This window comes from Kogia breviceps, chromosome 4, assembly GCF_026419965.1.
Source record: "Kogia breviceps isolate mKogBre1 chromosome 4, mKogBre1 haplotype 1, whole genome shotgun sequence".
Classification (NCBI taxonomy): domain Eukaryota; kingdom Metazoa; phylum Chordata; class Mammalia; order Artiodactyla; family Physeteridae; genus Kogia; species Kogia breviceps.
In genome coordinates this window covers 143,531,192-143,547,094 of record NC_081313.1, presented here as the reverse complement: position 1 = coordinate 143,547,094, position 15,903 = coordinate 143,531,192, and the positions used below count along the sequence as shown (strand labels likewise).

The 15,903-nt window shown below is 54.8% G+C and overlaps 1 protein-coding gene across 4 annotated transcripts in view; it reads right to left on the bottom strand.

The window, feature by feature from the left end:
- Nucleotides 1-8,938, bottom strand: part of PDGFRB (platelet derived growth factor receptor beta) — a 39,516-nt gene extending 30,578 nt beyond the window's left edge. Inside the window, exon 1 of one of the 4 annotated variants that reach the window (XM_059062199.2) lies at nt 8,285-8,938. The gene's annotated coding sequence lies outside the window, so the exon portion shown is untranslated. The remainder of the gene's footprint in view (nt 1-8,284) is intronic. The other 3 variants (XM_067032093.1, XM_067032092.1, XM_067032094.1) reach the window with 3 other exon arrangements.
- Nucleotides 8,939-15,903: the final 6,965 nt, after the last annotated feature.

Below are 15,903 nucleotides of genomic sequence, written 5' to 3'. Positions count from 1 at the left end.
AGGGGCAGAGCAAGCAAGTACCCCAGCTCACCCAGGAATTTGGAAGTCAAGTAAGGGTAGAACTCAGAACCTTTCTGCGAGTCTGAGGGTCAGCATCTAGGCTGAGGAGAGGAGTCTCTGCTGAGGACAGCCTGGGTCTGGCAGAGGCAGTGCCCAAGCAGGTCTCTGGTCTACCATGAGGCCTGTCCCAGACGCCTCTGAGAAAGAGCATCCCGGTAGTCAGGCTAGGTGCGTAGTCAGCTCTGCCACAGGCCTGATGCGCTCAGGGTCCAGCCCTGCCCCTGCTGAAGCTCCAGCACCTCTTCCACTGTTCACAGAGGGCCTGGGGGCCTCTGTAGCTGCAGAGTTCTAGGCCTCCACCATCCCTTGGCTGCCCTCCCTGAAACCCGCCCCCCGCAGCCAACCCCCAGAGTCTCATCTCCAGCCGGTGCCATGGCAACGGGGAGCGTCAGGCCCTGGCAGCCAGAGGAGCCCCTGAGAGGGGTTCCAGGCTGAGGCTGGGGAGGGGGGCGCAGCAGGCGCAGACAAGCAAACCTTCTGTTCCCCTGGCTGCTGCCAGCCCGAGATCAGCCCTGGGCCGGGGTGGGGGCCACACATAGAATGATTCTCAGAGCCAAGTGGGCAGGGGGCAGGCCTTGTCCGTTCAGACTGACTCACCAGCACGCGGCCTTCCCCCAGCAGCCCAGAGCCCGCACATTGGGCAGGGCAGCTAGCTAAGGAGAAGCTGCCGCTGATTGCTGCCAATTACGGAGCATTGAGATTCCCCTCAGAGCCCTCCTGGGCAGCAGAGCCAGAGGGGAGTGAAACGCCCACGTTTCACTCCCCTCTGGCTTTCCCAGCATCTGTTCTTTCACCCCTTCCTCCAGTCACTCACCCTGAGTCTCCCACTTAACTGTTACTCAGCCTCCCTGCGCCTCGGGTTTCCCATCTGTAAGTCAGGGCTCATCATTGAGTTGTCAAGGCCTTTGAATGAGTTAATACAAGGAAAATACTCAGAGCAGGGCCTGGCGCAAAGCTCTCGGCCAAGTCAGTGGCCACGTGACTGTTCTTCATTCACTCACGGGAGAATAAGTCACTCACTCATTCACTCACTTGCTGGCCTTGAGACCCCGCTAGGCTAAGCTTGTCAGCAAAGGATGCGTGTGGGAAATGGGGTGATGGGAAAGCCCGGAAGGGTAGCTGCGGTTGTTATTGCTATTGTCAGCAGGCTCAGCTTGGGTAGGGTCGGCTCTCCTCCTGGCGCACTCAAGGATTTAAAGGCCAACCCAGGACCAGAACCCAAGTCTAATGACTCCCAGTCCACTGTCTGCCAACCAGCTCTTTCTTCTACCTTTGTCTTGGCCTCTTAGTTTGATTTTTCACAAATGAGGAAACCCATCTAACAATTTGGGGGATGTCTTCAAGTTTCTCATATGGGATTAGGCTTGCAGTAGGTGCTCAATAGATGCTTACCCAGCATGAGAGATCAAATAGCTGTGTAGAGTCAGCTCTTCTTGTCCTCAGCTGTCCCCTAAGAACTCAGCACTCCCTGGGCTGGGAAACTGGGATAGGCAGGTGATGGTGACCCTTCCCCTCCAGGGAGGTGATGGGATGGGCTGGTGAGGGGGCAGCAGAGACATATGGGACCCTGATGCCAGCAGGCTGTGCCTGACGCCTCCCGGGGCAGTGAAAGCACATGGAGGGGCTCAGCCAGGCCAGGGGCCACAGTCCCAGCTAGAAGCCACTTAATCCAGGTCAAAGTCCCAGTTCTACTACCTCATACCCATGTGAGCTCTCTGAGTTTAACTTCCCTGAGTCCCAATTTTCTGGAAAACAGCAAAAGAGATACCCTTTTCCATTGCTGTGAGGGTTAGAGATGATGATGAAAGGCTCCTGACGTATAACAGGCACCCAGTAAATGGTAATTATTATGATTATAGGACGATTTCAAGGGGGGAGAGGGTGGCCTTGAGTTGGGTTCTCTGGTGGACGATGCCAGGGAAGGGTATTCCACAGAAGCTCTGCATGAGCAGTTGGGGAAGGGGGAGATCTCGAGGCATCCGGGTGGTGGCAGAGAGAGATCTGGTAGGCTAGAAACTGGGGCTCTTCAGCAAAGAGTCAGGGGATGGGCAGATAAGAAGGGCAGAGGCCACTCTGGGAAAAGTTTGGGGTGCTGAGTAAGGACTTGGGCTCTGCCCTGGAGGCACTGGGAAGCCAACTTGTCAGGGTATTGACAGTGAGAGTAGGGGGCTAGCTGCTGGTTGGGCAGTGACGATGGTGCAAATCCAAGCCCTTATGGGGATGGGGGGCCTCCACAAAGGAGAGTGACAGGAGTAGGTTGGCATTTTGTGCGAGGGCGTGGATTAGAATGGGGACAGTGGAGGCAGCGAGACCAGTCTCAGGGATGAAGCCATCTCAAACCCAGCCTGAACTCCCTGGCAGGACCAGCTATGTAATTTGCGGGGCCGAGTGCAAAATATAAATGCAGGGACCCTTGTTAAAAAACTATTCAGGGCTTCCCTGGTGGCGCAGTGGTTGAGAATCCATCTGCCAATGCAGGGGACACGGGTTCGTGCCCCGGTCCGGGAAGATCCCACATGCCGCGGAGCGGCTGGGCCCGTGAGCCATGGCCGCTGAGCGTGCGCGTCCGGAGCCTGTGCCCCGCAACGGGAGAGGCCACAACAGTGAGAGGCCCGCATACCACAAAAAAAAAAAAAAAAAAAAAATTCAGCATTTCAAGGCAATGCTAGGCCCTTCTAAATACAGTTAAGACAGGAGTAGCCCACGGGTCCACCGAGTCACACCTGAGCCTTTACCTTTAGGGCTTCAGTGACAGGTTTGTCAATCTGAGCCCTGCCCTCTGGGAATGACTCTGGAACTTCCCCCTCACCACCATCCATGACCACTTAGGCTCAGCCTCAGGAGTGGAGAAGCTAGAAGAGGGCATGTCACAGTCCTTATGATTCCACTTCCCAGGACAGAAGGTAACCAGGGCAGCAATAACATGTGAAATAGCCACACAAAGGCTGGCAGGAGCTCTCAGGGGCTAAGAACAGAGCTGGGTGGAACCTCTGGGGTCACTGAGCTGTCCCCTTGGCCCCCATCCCATCACTTTATGTAAAAGGAAATTATGGCCAGAACGGAGAAGTGATGTAACCAAAGGCTCCATGGTCCACAAGACTACCCAGAGGGGTTCCCATCCCTCGTCGGGATGGTGTTGCCCCTTTGCAGCCAAAACTCTGCCCTGTGGCCTCACCCCGGGGAGAGCTGGAGCCTAAGCCCTGGACCACAGAGGTGGATGGTGAAGATTCAGCACATGCGCTGGCACAGAGGAAAGTCCAGACCTGCAGGCTGGGTCCTGGGCTCAGTGCTATCACTGACAACCTGTAGGACCTGAGGCACGTCCCTCCTCTTCTCTGGACCTCAGTTTCCTGTGCATATAGTAAGGAAGTTGAACACAGTGATTCCCATAATCCTTTTCACTTCTGACCTTCAAGGAACTATCTGACCTCCCTGGCCCTGCTGCCCCTACCTCCCAAGCAACAACCCTTTCCATCACAGGGCAGAGAAGCTGGTACCTCTGGCAGATGAAAGGTTTTGGACACCTGAGACATTAAATAGCTCTGATCTGAAGCTAGGAGAAGAGAGGGTACTAATGCAGTTAAAGCAATACACTTTGATTTTCAACCTCCTGCACGAGGCTGGGCTGGAGCGTCCCAGAAAGCATCTGGGAAAGGCGGATCCTGGGGTGCTCAGGAAGCTCTTTTGCCTGAGGGTTCTGGGCCTGGAGTCTTGGGAGGGGCTTCTACACAGGAAGCAACAGTGTGTGAATTCCACACTCCTCCCATTAGAGGTGGGTCTCTGCATCCATTCCCTTGCCTCTGGAGCCCATCATTCATTCATCTACCATGAGCCAAAGCCTTGCTTCCTTTTGCGATCAGAGCCTATGAAGTTTGAAAATCAGCAAAGGGTCACAGCATCCACACACACACCCTCACAGGCACTCCTCCTGACCCTCCTTCCTCAGTATCCCAGGAAAATAGGGCTGTGGGCGCTGGGAAAACACGACCTCAGAGGTCCCCAAGAAACTGAGTGCATTAACAGGCCGCTCTGATTGTCAGAATGTTCCTCCTCCTTGTTATAGGGCACCGTTTTCCATTAGCAGTCATCGATCCTTACCACTTTCTGTAATGTGTAGAAAAAGGGTAAGAAAAAACCCTTTCACTGTGAAGTTAAATATGCATGATCCCTGAGTACACAACAGAGCTTGTGCAGCTGCCAATCTGGACTGGTGTGGCTTGGAATCCTGGAATTGTTTTAGGGCTGAAAGGAGCTCAGAGATCATCTTGTTCAACCTCCTTGTTTTACTGATGGGAAAGCTGAGACCCAGAGAGGGACTGACTCACCCACAGTCGCACAGGGATGGGTTCCTGGGTCTGATGACCACCTCTGGAGCTCTGAGGGGCAACACAGCCGAGACCCAGAATCTACCCAGCCTCTCAGTCGTGGACTCTGGAGTCAAAAACACCCAGTTTAAATCCTGGCTCCATCACATCCTGGCTGTGGGACTTTGGGCAACTGACTTAACCTCTTAACCTCTCTGGGCATTTCTTCATCTGTAAAATGGAGAGTTTATATCCACTCCTCGACGTGGTTTGCGATGATTAAATTAGTTCAGCAAATATTTATTAAGCACTCACTGAATGCCAGGCCTGTTCCAAGCGCTAAGGAATACAGCAGTGGACTTGATGGTAATGGATGTAAAGCACAATGAAAGTGCTCAGAGAGGGCTGGTCCCAGGTCTGTCATCCTGCACACATGGCTTCCCAGTTGAGGCGTTACAAGCTCTGATGCTGGGGAGACATGGTGGAGGGTTGCAGGAGCTGTGGAAAACAGGGCAGGAAGATCTCCCCCTTCCAAGGGTCCACTGCCTGCAGGGTTCTGAACCACGTGCAAGAAATGGGGTGAGGGGGTACATTTCAGGAATGTCTGGGGCCTCTCTCATTCCTTCCTCCCTCCTCACCACTCAGTAGCCTGTCCTGAGCAAAGCACCCAGAGTCCCCTCCAGAGTCCCCTCCTTCAACCTAGAAGGCAGCTGGTCTCAGAGCCAGACTGTGCCTGGAGGATAGAATTGAGCCTTTAGCACACCCATGATGCCCAGGTCCCTTCCCTTCTGTGGACATAGCACTTCACGAGATACAGACCAATTTCACAGCCAGGTTGTCCCGTGCCGGAGGTGGGGAGAGCAGCTGCTCTCTCTTAGCCTTTGGCATTAAGTCGCCCCAGGAGATGCAGGAACTGTGCTAAGCACCTTATCTGTATTATTACTTTGTGGACCCTGCATCCTACTCTACTGCTCACAGTGGAGGGGCCTGACGTCCAGAGAGGCAGAGCGCTAGCCCAGGGTCACACAGTCAGTCAGAGCCAAGGGGGGCTCATCAGATGCCCAAACCTGGTGTTGTTTACCCACCATGCCCACTGCCTTCCAGATGCGGATGCAGCAAGAAAGAGGACTTGGGGGCCTGAGGTTGGCCACACAGTGGATTTGAGTCGAGCCAGGACCAGCGCTGGGTCTCCTGACTGAATCCACGGTGCTTTCTGCTGCCCCACATCTGTGGGCAATTAGAAGTCTCAGTTCTTCTTCCCACAGAGGAGGGAGGGCTGCCCGATCACCACTGAAGGGAGGGGACTCACCAGATGGTCTCCTTACTCACTCAGGACCAAGCCAGGGCCCCGGTGGACCTGGGAGCAGGTCAGGCCTGAAGCTAATCTTTCTGCTGGAGAAAGTGCTGGAGCCAGGAGCAGGCTCTGTGGGAGGATGGAGACTCTCCACTCTGACCAGGGGCTCCCTGGGAGCAAGGGGGTTAAGTCTTTGGTTTCAGGCAGACCTCGGCCTAAATACCAACTCTACCAACTAACTGTGTGACCCTGGGAAAGTCACTTAGCTTCTCTGAGCCTTGTTTGCCTTGTCTTCAAAACAGGGGTAAGACAATAGCCAGGACATGGAAGCAACCTAAATGTCCATCGACAGATGACTGGATAAAGAAGATGTGGCACATATATACAACGAAATATTACTCAGCCATAAGAAGAAACGAAATTGAGTTATTTGTAATGAGGTGGATGGACCTAGAGTCCGTCATACAGAGTGAAGTAAGTCAGAAAGAAAAAACAAATACTGTATGCTAACACATGTATATGGAATCTAAAAAAAAAAAAGTTCTGAAGAACCTCAGGGAAGAACAGGAATAAAGATGCAGATGTAGAGAATGGACTTGAGGACATGGGGAGGGGGAAGGGTAAGCTGGGACGAAGTGAGAGAGTGGCATGGACGTACATACACTACCAAATGTAAAATAGGTAGCTAGTGGGAAGCAGCCGCATAGCACAGGGAGATCAGCTCGGTGCTTTGTGACCACCTAGAGGGGTGGGATAGGGAGGGTGGGAGGGAGACGCAAGAGGGAGGGGATATGGGGATACATGTATATGTATAGCTGATCCACTTTGTTATACAGCAGAAACTAACACACCATTGTAAAGCAATTATATTCCAATAAAGATGTTAAAAAAAAAAAAACAGGGGTAAGAATAATACCGATTCCAAAAACCTGTTGTGGGGATTATAAAGCGTACGAGGTTCCAGGCTCTGTGCCCAGCACAGAGTAAGCACTCCATGATGGGGACCAACAGGGTCTGCATGTCCCCAAGTGCTGTGGATTCAGGGCCCTGATGCTTGGAGGCAGGGGAGGACTGCCTGATTTCAAAAGATCTTGTTAGAGGCCTCTGTGCACTTTGGGATCACAGAGGCAAGGGCACTCCCCCCCTTGACATATAGGAAAATGTCTGGGGGACACACATAAGGCTCTGGAAAGGCACCTGAAGGAAGACAAGAGGCCTGTGTTCTGGGCTCACCCTTGGGAACACAAGGTCTTCAGACAGTCCCTCCTCCCCTTCACAACCATATTTTCTCAGCCCCACTGGCCTCCTGGGAACACTGGGGCCAGAACTCAAGATGGGGAAGCCTGGGGCCCAAACAATCTCTGATGTGTAAACAGAACATGAACAGAAAGAGAGGGTCAAGCAACAAGGCTCCAGGATGGCGGGTATGGTAAGTTCTTGGAAGACTGGAAGAACCTGGGAAGGCTGCCTGGAGGAGGAAGAATAGGGAGGGTCCTTGAAGGAAAATGAAAGGTGGTAAGGAAGGGCATGCCCACTGGCAGGATCATGAAGATTCCTTCCGGGAATCCTGGGATCTGATCAGCAGGAACACAAAGCCCAAGTCTGGAGTGATGGGACAGGGAGGTTACTATCTCCCTGAGCTCTGCCACCTACTAGCTGTGTGGTACAGTTTTGTGGCTGCTGTGAGCCTCAGTTTCCTCACTCATAAATTGGGTATAAAATCAGTCCCTGCCTCTGGATTTGCTGGTGAGCGTTACATGAGATCATGCTTATAAAACACTCCACATGGTCCTGGCATGCAGTGAGTGTCAATCAGTGGCAGCCGCTATTAGGAGTTTGGGCTTTCTATAGGCACCTTCTACTAGGGAGACTCACAGAAGGAATCAGATTCATATTTTAAGATGGAGCGGAGAAGGAGGGAGACAGTGAGGAGGCCTGAGCCGCTGCCTGGGACCAGAGGAAAGGGCCCAGCAGCCAACCCCCCTTCTTCACAGAGGGGGCCCCAGATCTGACTGCCAGATCCCAAACCCCCAACCCAGGCTGCATGACTGTAACTGTTAGGACGGGCCTGCCATGGCCCCCTCGCCTTCGCACTTTCCCAGCCGCTGGGGGTTTGGAAGGACATCTTAGGAATCTGGAAAATTTGCAAATCCATTTAAATCCTGAGAGGTTGCCTGGCGGCCGACTGGCCTAGAGCCAGACAGATTCTTAGGGACTAGGCTTGGGCCCAGGGACATAGGCAGTGGATCTGAGGTCCCCGTTCCCTGCTAGGTCCTCTTGCCATGTACCCTTCTGGCCATCTCTCAATTCCCCTCTCACACCCCTCCCAGCTCTCCCTGCCACCCCCCAACAGGCGGTGCTTTGCTTTGGAGCCCCCCGCCACCCTGCTCGGCACCCAGAAGCCTCTGGGATTTGTTTGATGAGGGCATGGGGCACCGACCCCAGAAGCAGCCTGAGAAGGAGAGAGCTGGCTCCTCCAGCCCTGATGTCGCTGACAGCCTCCCGGCCTCCTCCCATCTGGTTTGGTTAAAAATATTTTCCATTTTTTGACCTACCCAAGAAGGCGCAGTCTGGGACAAGGGGACAGGACAGGGGGCTGGGGTTCCCTCCTCTTCCCAGCACTTACCTTGCTGCTGATGCCTTCTGAAGTGTGGGCAAGGTCCTGGGCTCTGGGCTGTCACCCCCTCCAGGAAGACCTCCTCACTGCCTACCCTCTCCTGTTATCAGAAAGACTTTGCTGGACCCGAAATGGGGCAGTGGCAGGGTAGGAGGGCGGTGAGGACCTTTGCAGGCTCCCAGGGCCTCAGGAGAATGGAGGGAGTGAGGGGCTACGGGGGGTGAGGAGTGGCCTCACTCCCAAAGCATCCCTCTGGAGGAGCAGGGCTGCCAGGAGGGGCCGCCCTGGATCTGTCTGTCTGTATCGCTGGGCACAGGCTGCTGCCTGGTGCCGCTGGTCAGAGGGGCCCGGGCGCTCTCCTCCTAGTCCCTCCTTCTCTCCGGCTCCAGACTGGGCGGGCAGGGACTGCGGGGCTGCTGGCAGCCCCAGGAGCTCACACCACCGTGGGCTTCCCTGCCCCCCCCCCCACTTTGGGGGAAAGGCTGCAGGACGGCCTCTGATTGGCTCAGCTGGGAGAAGGGGGGCTGGGGGCGGGGAGGGTGGACGCGTGTGTCTGTTTTCAATTTTAGTTCCCCCTCCCTCTTTCTTTTCCCCCAAGTTCCTTGTTTTTCTTCCTCTTTTCCCTCTGCTTGCTCCCTCCCGTAGCCTGCTCACTCAGGATGTGAGGAGATGTTTAGAAATTCCGCAGCCTACGCCAGCCAGCCGCTGAGTCACTTTTATTAAAGAGTGGCCTGGCCCCACTCACCTGATGCCTGTCTCGGGTGGCAGACTCCCCCTGCCGTGGCACCTGGGGCTGGGTCCCTTCTCTGTGCCTTAGCTTTCCCATCTGTAAAAGGAGCTCTGATAACCTATCCGGTTGATTCCATTGATATTCATTCCTTAAACAAGCTTGTTGAGCACCTACTATGTGCCAGACACTGTGCTGGGTGTTGGGATGCAGTAGTAAGTTACAGTCCCTGACCTCAGGGTACCTAGGCTAGTGAGAGAGACAGTGCCCAGGGAGGGCAGGGGGGCTGAGAGTGCATTTAGAGGGGCACTCGCAGAGGCTTAAGGGAATCAGAAAGGGCTTCTGAGAAAAGATGACTTGGAAGAGAGAGAAGGCCCTTCTGAGGTTATCAGTCACTTCTCATAAGAAGAAATCAAGGTCCAGGGGTGAATTAGCACAGAGAGAGAAAGAGACATGCCCGAGGTCATCCAGCAAACTTCAGATTTCCAGACATCTTCCTCCATCATCTCAAAACCCCTGGAGTACCAAGAAAGAATTATTTCCTCACTGTATAGACAAGGTACTGAAGCCCAGAGGAGTGAGATGAGCTTCGCAAGCTCACACAGTTATGGCAGAGCTAGAGCAGAATCAGGCGTCATGAGTCACATGGTGGAACAGATACAGGTGATCTGACCCCAGCAGAAGACCCACACTGCAGTGTCAACTGGCCCTCCTGTCCCACCTTCTTCTTGGGTTATCCCTTCCCCATCTCTCATTCATTTTCGAGTGCCTGTTGGGTTCCGTTTCCATCCTCTGCACTAAGGTCTGCCAAGGTTCCTCTGGGAGCCCCTGGGCTTCTCACCCCCTCACTTCTTCAACCGTCATTTCCTCGGATCAGAACATATCTCTAATCACAGACTCCTGACCAAGGGCATCATTTTAAAAGGACATAGAGTTGGGTTGTGTCACCCTGCCGCCATTACTGTACACATGGGGAAACAGAGTCCCAGAGAGGGGAAGAAAGGTGTCCCAGGTCACACAGGTAGAGCCTGACTCTGCCCAGAGCTCCTTCCATCCTGCCTTCTGTCTACACCCTTTTCCTCCTGGGCCTCACCCCAGGTTCCTGTTCATGGGGGGAAGGAGTTGGGATTTCATGCCGACCACGGTAACCTATCTTGCACTCATTTCTGCGTCTTGTCCCAGTGGGGACTGCCCAGCAGAGCATCTGGCTGGACCACACAGAGGAAGAAGAGTTCTCAGACGAGCTCCAGGCAATGTGGTGGGGGCCGTGAGAGCCTCCCAAGAGAGGGGGCCTGGTCCAGCTTGGTGGCAATGGAGTCACAGGGGAATACAGGGGACTCCAAAGACCACAGGGTCAGGCCTTCCTGCCCAAAGATTCCATCAGTCTTTACAACTTCCCTCCAGGCATTTGCCTTGGCCATTCACCTCTAAAGCCTTGGCCCAACTTCTTGGACCAGGTCAGTGGGGGAGAACAAGGAGGAATTTCAACTCCCAGTACCCAAAATAGATAGTCTGGGAGTCAAGAGACCCAGCTGTGCACTTCTTGTGTGGCCTTGGATAGGTACCATGTCCTCTCTGAGCCTCAGTTTCCCCATCTGTTCATAACAGGGGTGGACTCGCTGTGCTGGAGGGCCCTTGGGATACTTTGTCTACAAGTCTCTTAGAGTTGGACTCTAGCTAGGGAGAGGAAGCTGGTGGACCCCAGGGCAAGGGGACAGCTGGGGGCCAGAGATGCAGCACAGAGGGGAGGGGGCGGCCGCTGGTGGCTCCCCTGGGAAGCTGGCGGCTGCCGGTTTCCGGCCAGCCCAGGCATCCGGCTGGCCCATCTGGAATCACTTAGCCCCTACCACCATTAACCCTTGGCAGGCACCAGGACTGTTATGGCTCCTCATAGCTGAGATGGGGTCGGGGGATGCAGAACCGCATGGAACACCACAGGGCACTCACTGAGGGCTGGACAGTTGAGGAAGAAGGGTCATGATTGACAGGGCAGGCTCTGGAGCCGGAGACAGAGCCGGGTTCAAATCCCGGCTTCTGCAGTTCCAAGCTACATGATCTTGGGCAAGGCACTTAAACTTTCAGCCTCAGTTTCCTCCTCTGAAAAATGAAGATAATTCAAGGAATGACTCGAAAGACTGTGTGATTTGTAATGCACACCTCAAGGGCTAAGTACAGTGCCTGAAGTGTTCTTGAAATAGTGCATCTCCCTCATTCCAGCTGCAGCCCACCACTCTGTACCCCTAGGCTGAGCTCTCTGCTCCTAGGCCTCAGTTTCCCCTGTGTACTCTGAAGGAGTGTGCGGTGGGCAGTGTAGTGCCATCATGCTGGGGTGGTCAGCGTGGCCCCCAACCTCACTGGGGACAGGATAAGCCACGAGCAGTCTCCCATCTGCCCAGATGCTGGGAGCCTGGCCCAGCCTCTGATAATCCTGTCTTGGGAGAGGCTAGGCTGAGAGTGGGTGGGCGGATCATGGAGCGTGGGGAGCCCTGCCTGAGGTGAAGTAGGATGGGGTACAGAGGGAGAGAGGAGCCACAGACCTTGGGGTTCAGCATGTCCCCTTCCCACTGCACAGTGTCACGCTCGGGGATTAAGAACTTGGGCTCTGATATGGATAGTTCCAATCCAACTCTGCCACTTCCTAGCTGTGTGACCCCAGACGAATTACATGATCTGAGCTCAAGGAGCCTCAGTGTTTTGAGCTGTAAAATGGGGTTGTTGAGAGGCCTGAATAACACCTGCACCGAAGGTGTTTTGTTCAAGGACTAGGGCAGAGTGAGAAAGCTCCACAAAAGGTGCCTGATTCTCAGGTGTCGCTGGGAGCTGCTGTCACAGAAGTCCACCATCAGGGCTGGAGGGAAGCTAGTCCAACCGCTGCTTGTATAGCCAGGATTCCTGAGGCCCAGTGATGGAAAGTGACTGTTATCTGAGACCAGGACGGACACCCGGGTTCTGGTCTAGACTCTCAGGCCCATGTTCTTCTCTGAAGGAGGGAACTGGGCTGAACTGAACCCCCTCCTCAGCCCCCCAACCCACGCTGCTTAGAGCCGGAAGCCAGAGCTCTCCGTGGGGCGGGGGAGGGGGCCCGGAAAGGGCGCCTGAGTGGGAGCATTCCCAGTAGGTCAGCTCAGTGCTCATTCAGGCAGCACCAGCGGCCACCACATCTGGCTCTCCCACGCTCCCGGGGCTGCCCCCCCTCCCAAGCTCCCCCGGCCTGAGGCGAGGCTGCAGCACACATGTCCCAGGCATTGGCACAGTCATCTTGGATGTCAGGGCCTGAAGAGTCCTAAGAGGGACAGGCATGGAAACTGAGGCCCAGAGAGCAGAGGGGACTCGCCTGAGGTTAGCAGAGACAGAAGGGGCCTGGAATGTAAGACTACTGACCCCCAGCACCGTGTCTTTCCTCCCTGCACACCCTGAGCAGGTAGGTCCCTGTACCTACAGGTGGGGGAGTGAAAAGAGGCACACTGTGGAAACTGCCCCTTCCCCTCCTGGACACTCAGCATAGTGGCTGGCTGGTGGGGCCAGTGGTGGCTTCAGGCCACATTCCCAACCTAGATTCCTAGAACTGCTTATGCTGGCCCAGGTTGTCACCACCAAGGCCTAACAAGGGCTTCAAGACCCTGCCTGCCTCAGCCTCTCCCCAGCCTCCAGCTGGCCTTGGTCTCAGTGCCCCAGGGAACAAGAGTGTGTCCTCTGGTACACAGATGGCTCAAGGATCATCAGAACAGCAGGGCCCTCAGAGGCCACATATCTCCCCCTCACTGGATAAACTGGGTCTCAGAGAAGGCCAGAACCCTCTTGAAGGAACACAGTGGGTCTGGAATGGGGCCTCTGACTCCCAGGCCCTTCTGTTTCTCCCACCGTTTATCCATGCAATTCAAGTTAACTGAACACCTACTATGTGCCCTGCCCTCATAGAGCTCATAAGCAAACACCAAGGAAACCACAAATTAATAATACAAAAATTGTGACAAATGTGATAAAAGAGTCAGAATAACAGGCTTGGTAGGTGGGGTTCTTGTTTAGGTAGATTAAGACTTCTCTGGAGAAGACATATTTCAACTGAGATCTGAGGTTAAGAGGCCACCTACAATGCAGGGGCAGGAACAGTGTTCTGGACAGAAGGAACAGCATGCGCAAAAGCTTGGAGGCCAGAAAGAGCCTGGTGTGTTTGAACAGGAAGAAAAGAATGGTTGAGGCACAGAGAGGAGACACGGTGGGGAATAGGCTGGAGAGGTAGTAAGGGGCCTTGTGGGCCCGACAGGAGTCTGGCTTTTGTCCTGAGGGTCAGGACGGGTCAGTGTAGGATTTTAAACAGGGCACCGATGAGATCATGGTGGTACGCTGTGGTGGATTGGCTAACAGGGGCAAGAGGCAAGGCAAGGCAGGGGGCTAGTAGGGAGGCTACGGTAGTCGACTGTGGGCTGACTGCCCCCACCCTGACTGTATCCAACCCAGAGGCTGCGGGAATGCATTCAACTAGGAGTTGGGACTTCTGGGCCCCAGTCCATGCTTGACCACTGACTCACAGTGTGACCTTCCTGTCCTGGCCTCTGTATCTCCTCTGGACAATGGGTTAGACACAGTGTTCCTTCAGATGTGCACATTCTGCCCCTGGGTCTCTGGCTCTAGCGTCCTTTCCGCTCCCTAAGTGGCTGTGTACTGAGGGACTGCACCCCCCAGGCCACGCCTCTGTTTCTCCACTGGGAGGGGGAGGGGAATCAGCACATCTTGTGTCAAGATTGAGACTAGGCAGCCAATGAGCCTTCCAGTAGTACCTCAAAGGGCCAGCAGGTGGCGCCCCAGCCCCTGAAGGGGGCAGGAGGAGGAGAGGACCGTAATGCGAGGGGAGAGAGGAGGGGGGAGGGGGCTCCCAGCAGCTCCAGCACTCACCCATGAGCCTCACACCTGCCCTCTGAAGGTGGGCAGAGATCACCATCCTCACTTCCACCTCAGGAACAGCTCAGAGAAGGAGAGCTTCTTGCCCAAGGTCACAGAGTGAGGTCGAAGCTTGGCTGGGAATGGGGAGGCAGTCTAGGTAAGCCTAATGCTGGCTGTGGTGCCCACCAGCTTCTCTTAAGCAAATCACTTCCAACAGGAAGCTAAGCCCAGAGGCTCTTTCTTTCAGGGCCATAAACCTGATTTTAAAACCAAGTTATCACCAAGATCTTTATGAGGCTGTTGTCTCTGAGCCCCACCCCAGAAGGCCCTGGTTGGGTGTGTGAGAGCAGCCTAGAGGGAGGACTTCCAGAGGGAAGAGGGGCCCACCCAGGGAGCCAGAGGGAAGGAGGGCTCCAATAAAGGGCCGCTCCCAGAGATAAGGGGCTGTCAGAGAGGAAGAGGCTGCCACATGGTCCAGGAAGGGCTTCTCCACCCACACATGGTCACAGCGCCACACCTGGACGGCTGTCCAAAGCAACAAGTCCCCAGTGGGCACCTGGGGACACTGAGGCCCAGGGAGGCAAGGACTCAAGGTCACATGGCGAGTCAGAGGCCAAGGTGGGGGAAGACCTGCAATTTCAGACTCCTAGCTTGAAATTTTTAAACAAGGTTACAGTGTCCTCAGAGGTGTCACATGAGGGGTAGTTCAGGTCTCTGAATGAGGGGTCCATCTAAGGGTGAGAGTGAGGGGACCTGAGGCTCTTTTGCATGAGGAAGCTAGAGGAGGAAGAGGAATCAGGTGTTTGTTTAAGTAAAACCCTGGGGTGAGGGGAGAGGCACATACAGGCTCACTATCCTTCCAGGTGGCTCAGTTGGAGAGGAAAGAAAAACTTCCAGACAGGCCACTCACCTGCTGTGTGGCCTCAGGCAGGTAACGTCACTTCTCTGAGCTCTAGCAGCTTCATCTGCAAAACAGGGATAACAATGACCCAATCTCACCAGGCTGCCCTGAGGATGAAATGAGATTAACACATGCAAACAACTTGGCATGATGCCTGGCACTTAGTAAATGCTCAATAAATAATGGTGCTCTTGTTATTATTTCAGCACAGGTAAAAGGGCAAACCCTGCAATCTCAGAGAGATGCAGTGAAAGGGTGCCGAGCTGGGCATCAGAAGACCTGGGTCTGATTCCAGTACAGAACTGACCTGCTGTGGGAACTTGGAAAAAAATCCTTTCTTTCTTTAGGCTTCTGGCCCCCAGTTTCCCTACCTGTAAAATGAGTGGGTTGACTCTCTAAGGGTCTTGCATGATCAGGAAGCTACAAAATGTATGATAGCCTTGCTCTCCTACACTTCATGGACCAGGGGTGCTGTTTGGAGGATCAGCAGGGCTGGCTGAGGACCCCTTGGGCGCTCTGGCTGTGCAGCAAGAAAGGCCAGTGGAGGGCTTCCCTGGTGGCGCAGTGGTTGAGAGTCCACCTGCTGATGCAGGGGACACGGGTTCGTACCCCGGTCCAGGAAGATCCCACATGCCACGGAGCAGCTGGGCCCGTGAGCCATGGCCGCTGAGCCTGCGCGTCCGGAGCCTGTGCTCCGCAACGGGAGAGGCCACAACAGTGAGAGGCCTGCGTACCGCAAAAAAGGCCAGTGGGGTCAGGAGACCTAGCTTCTGTGCCCAGCTCTGTGCCTCTGTGATCTTGGCCAGGCACCTAGACCTCTCTGTGCTTCCTGCTTCCTTTCCTCATCCAGCAAATGGGGCCAGTTTGTCCCACCTTTCCCAGTACCCAGGGCTCAGGAAAGAGCAGGCCCAAGGTGGGGTGGGAGTGGGTGGAGGCCAGCCCCAGGAGGTGTCTGTGAAGAGGCAGGTACCTCCTGCCCCCACCTGGGAGAGGACAGCACTGAGGGTACCACAGAGCAGCTGGGATGGCCCCCCAGGCCTTAGGCCTCCCTAACTCTGCTCTCTCCCTGGCTAGGGAAATAGTCCCTGTTTTGCCTGGAAAGTCCCCCATCCCTCAGCC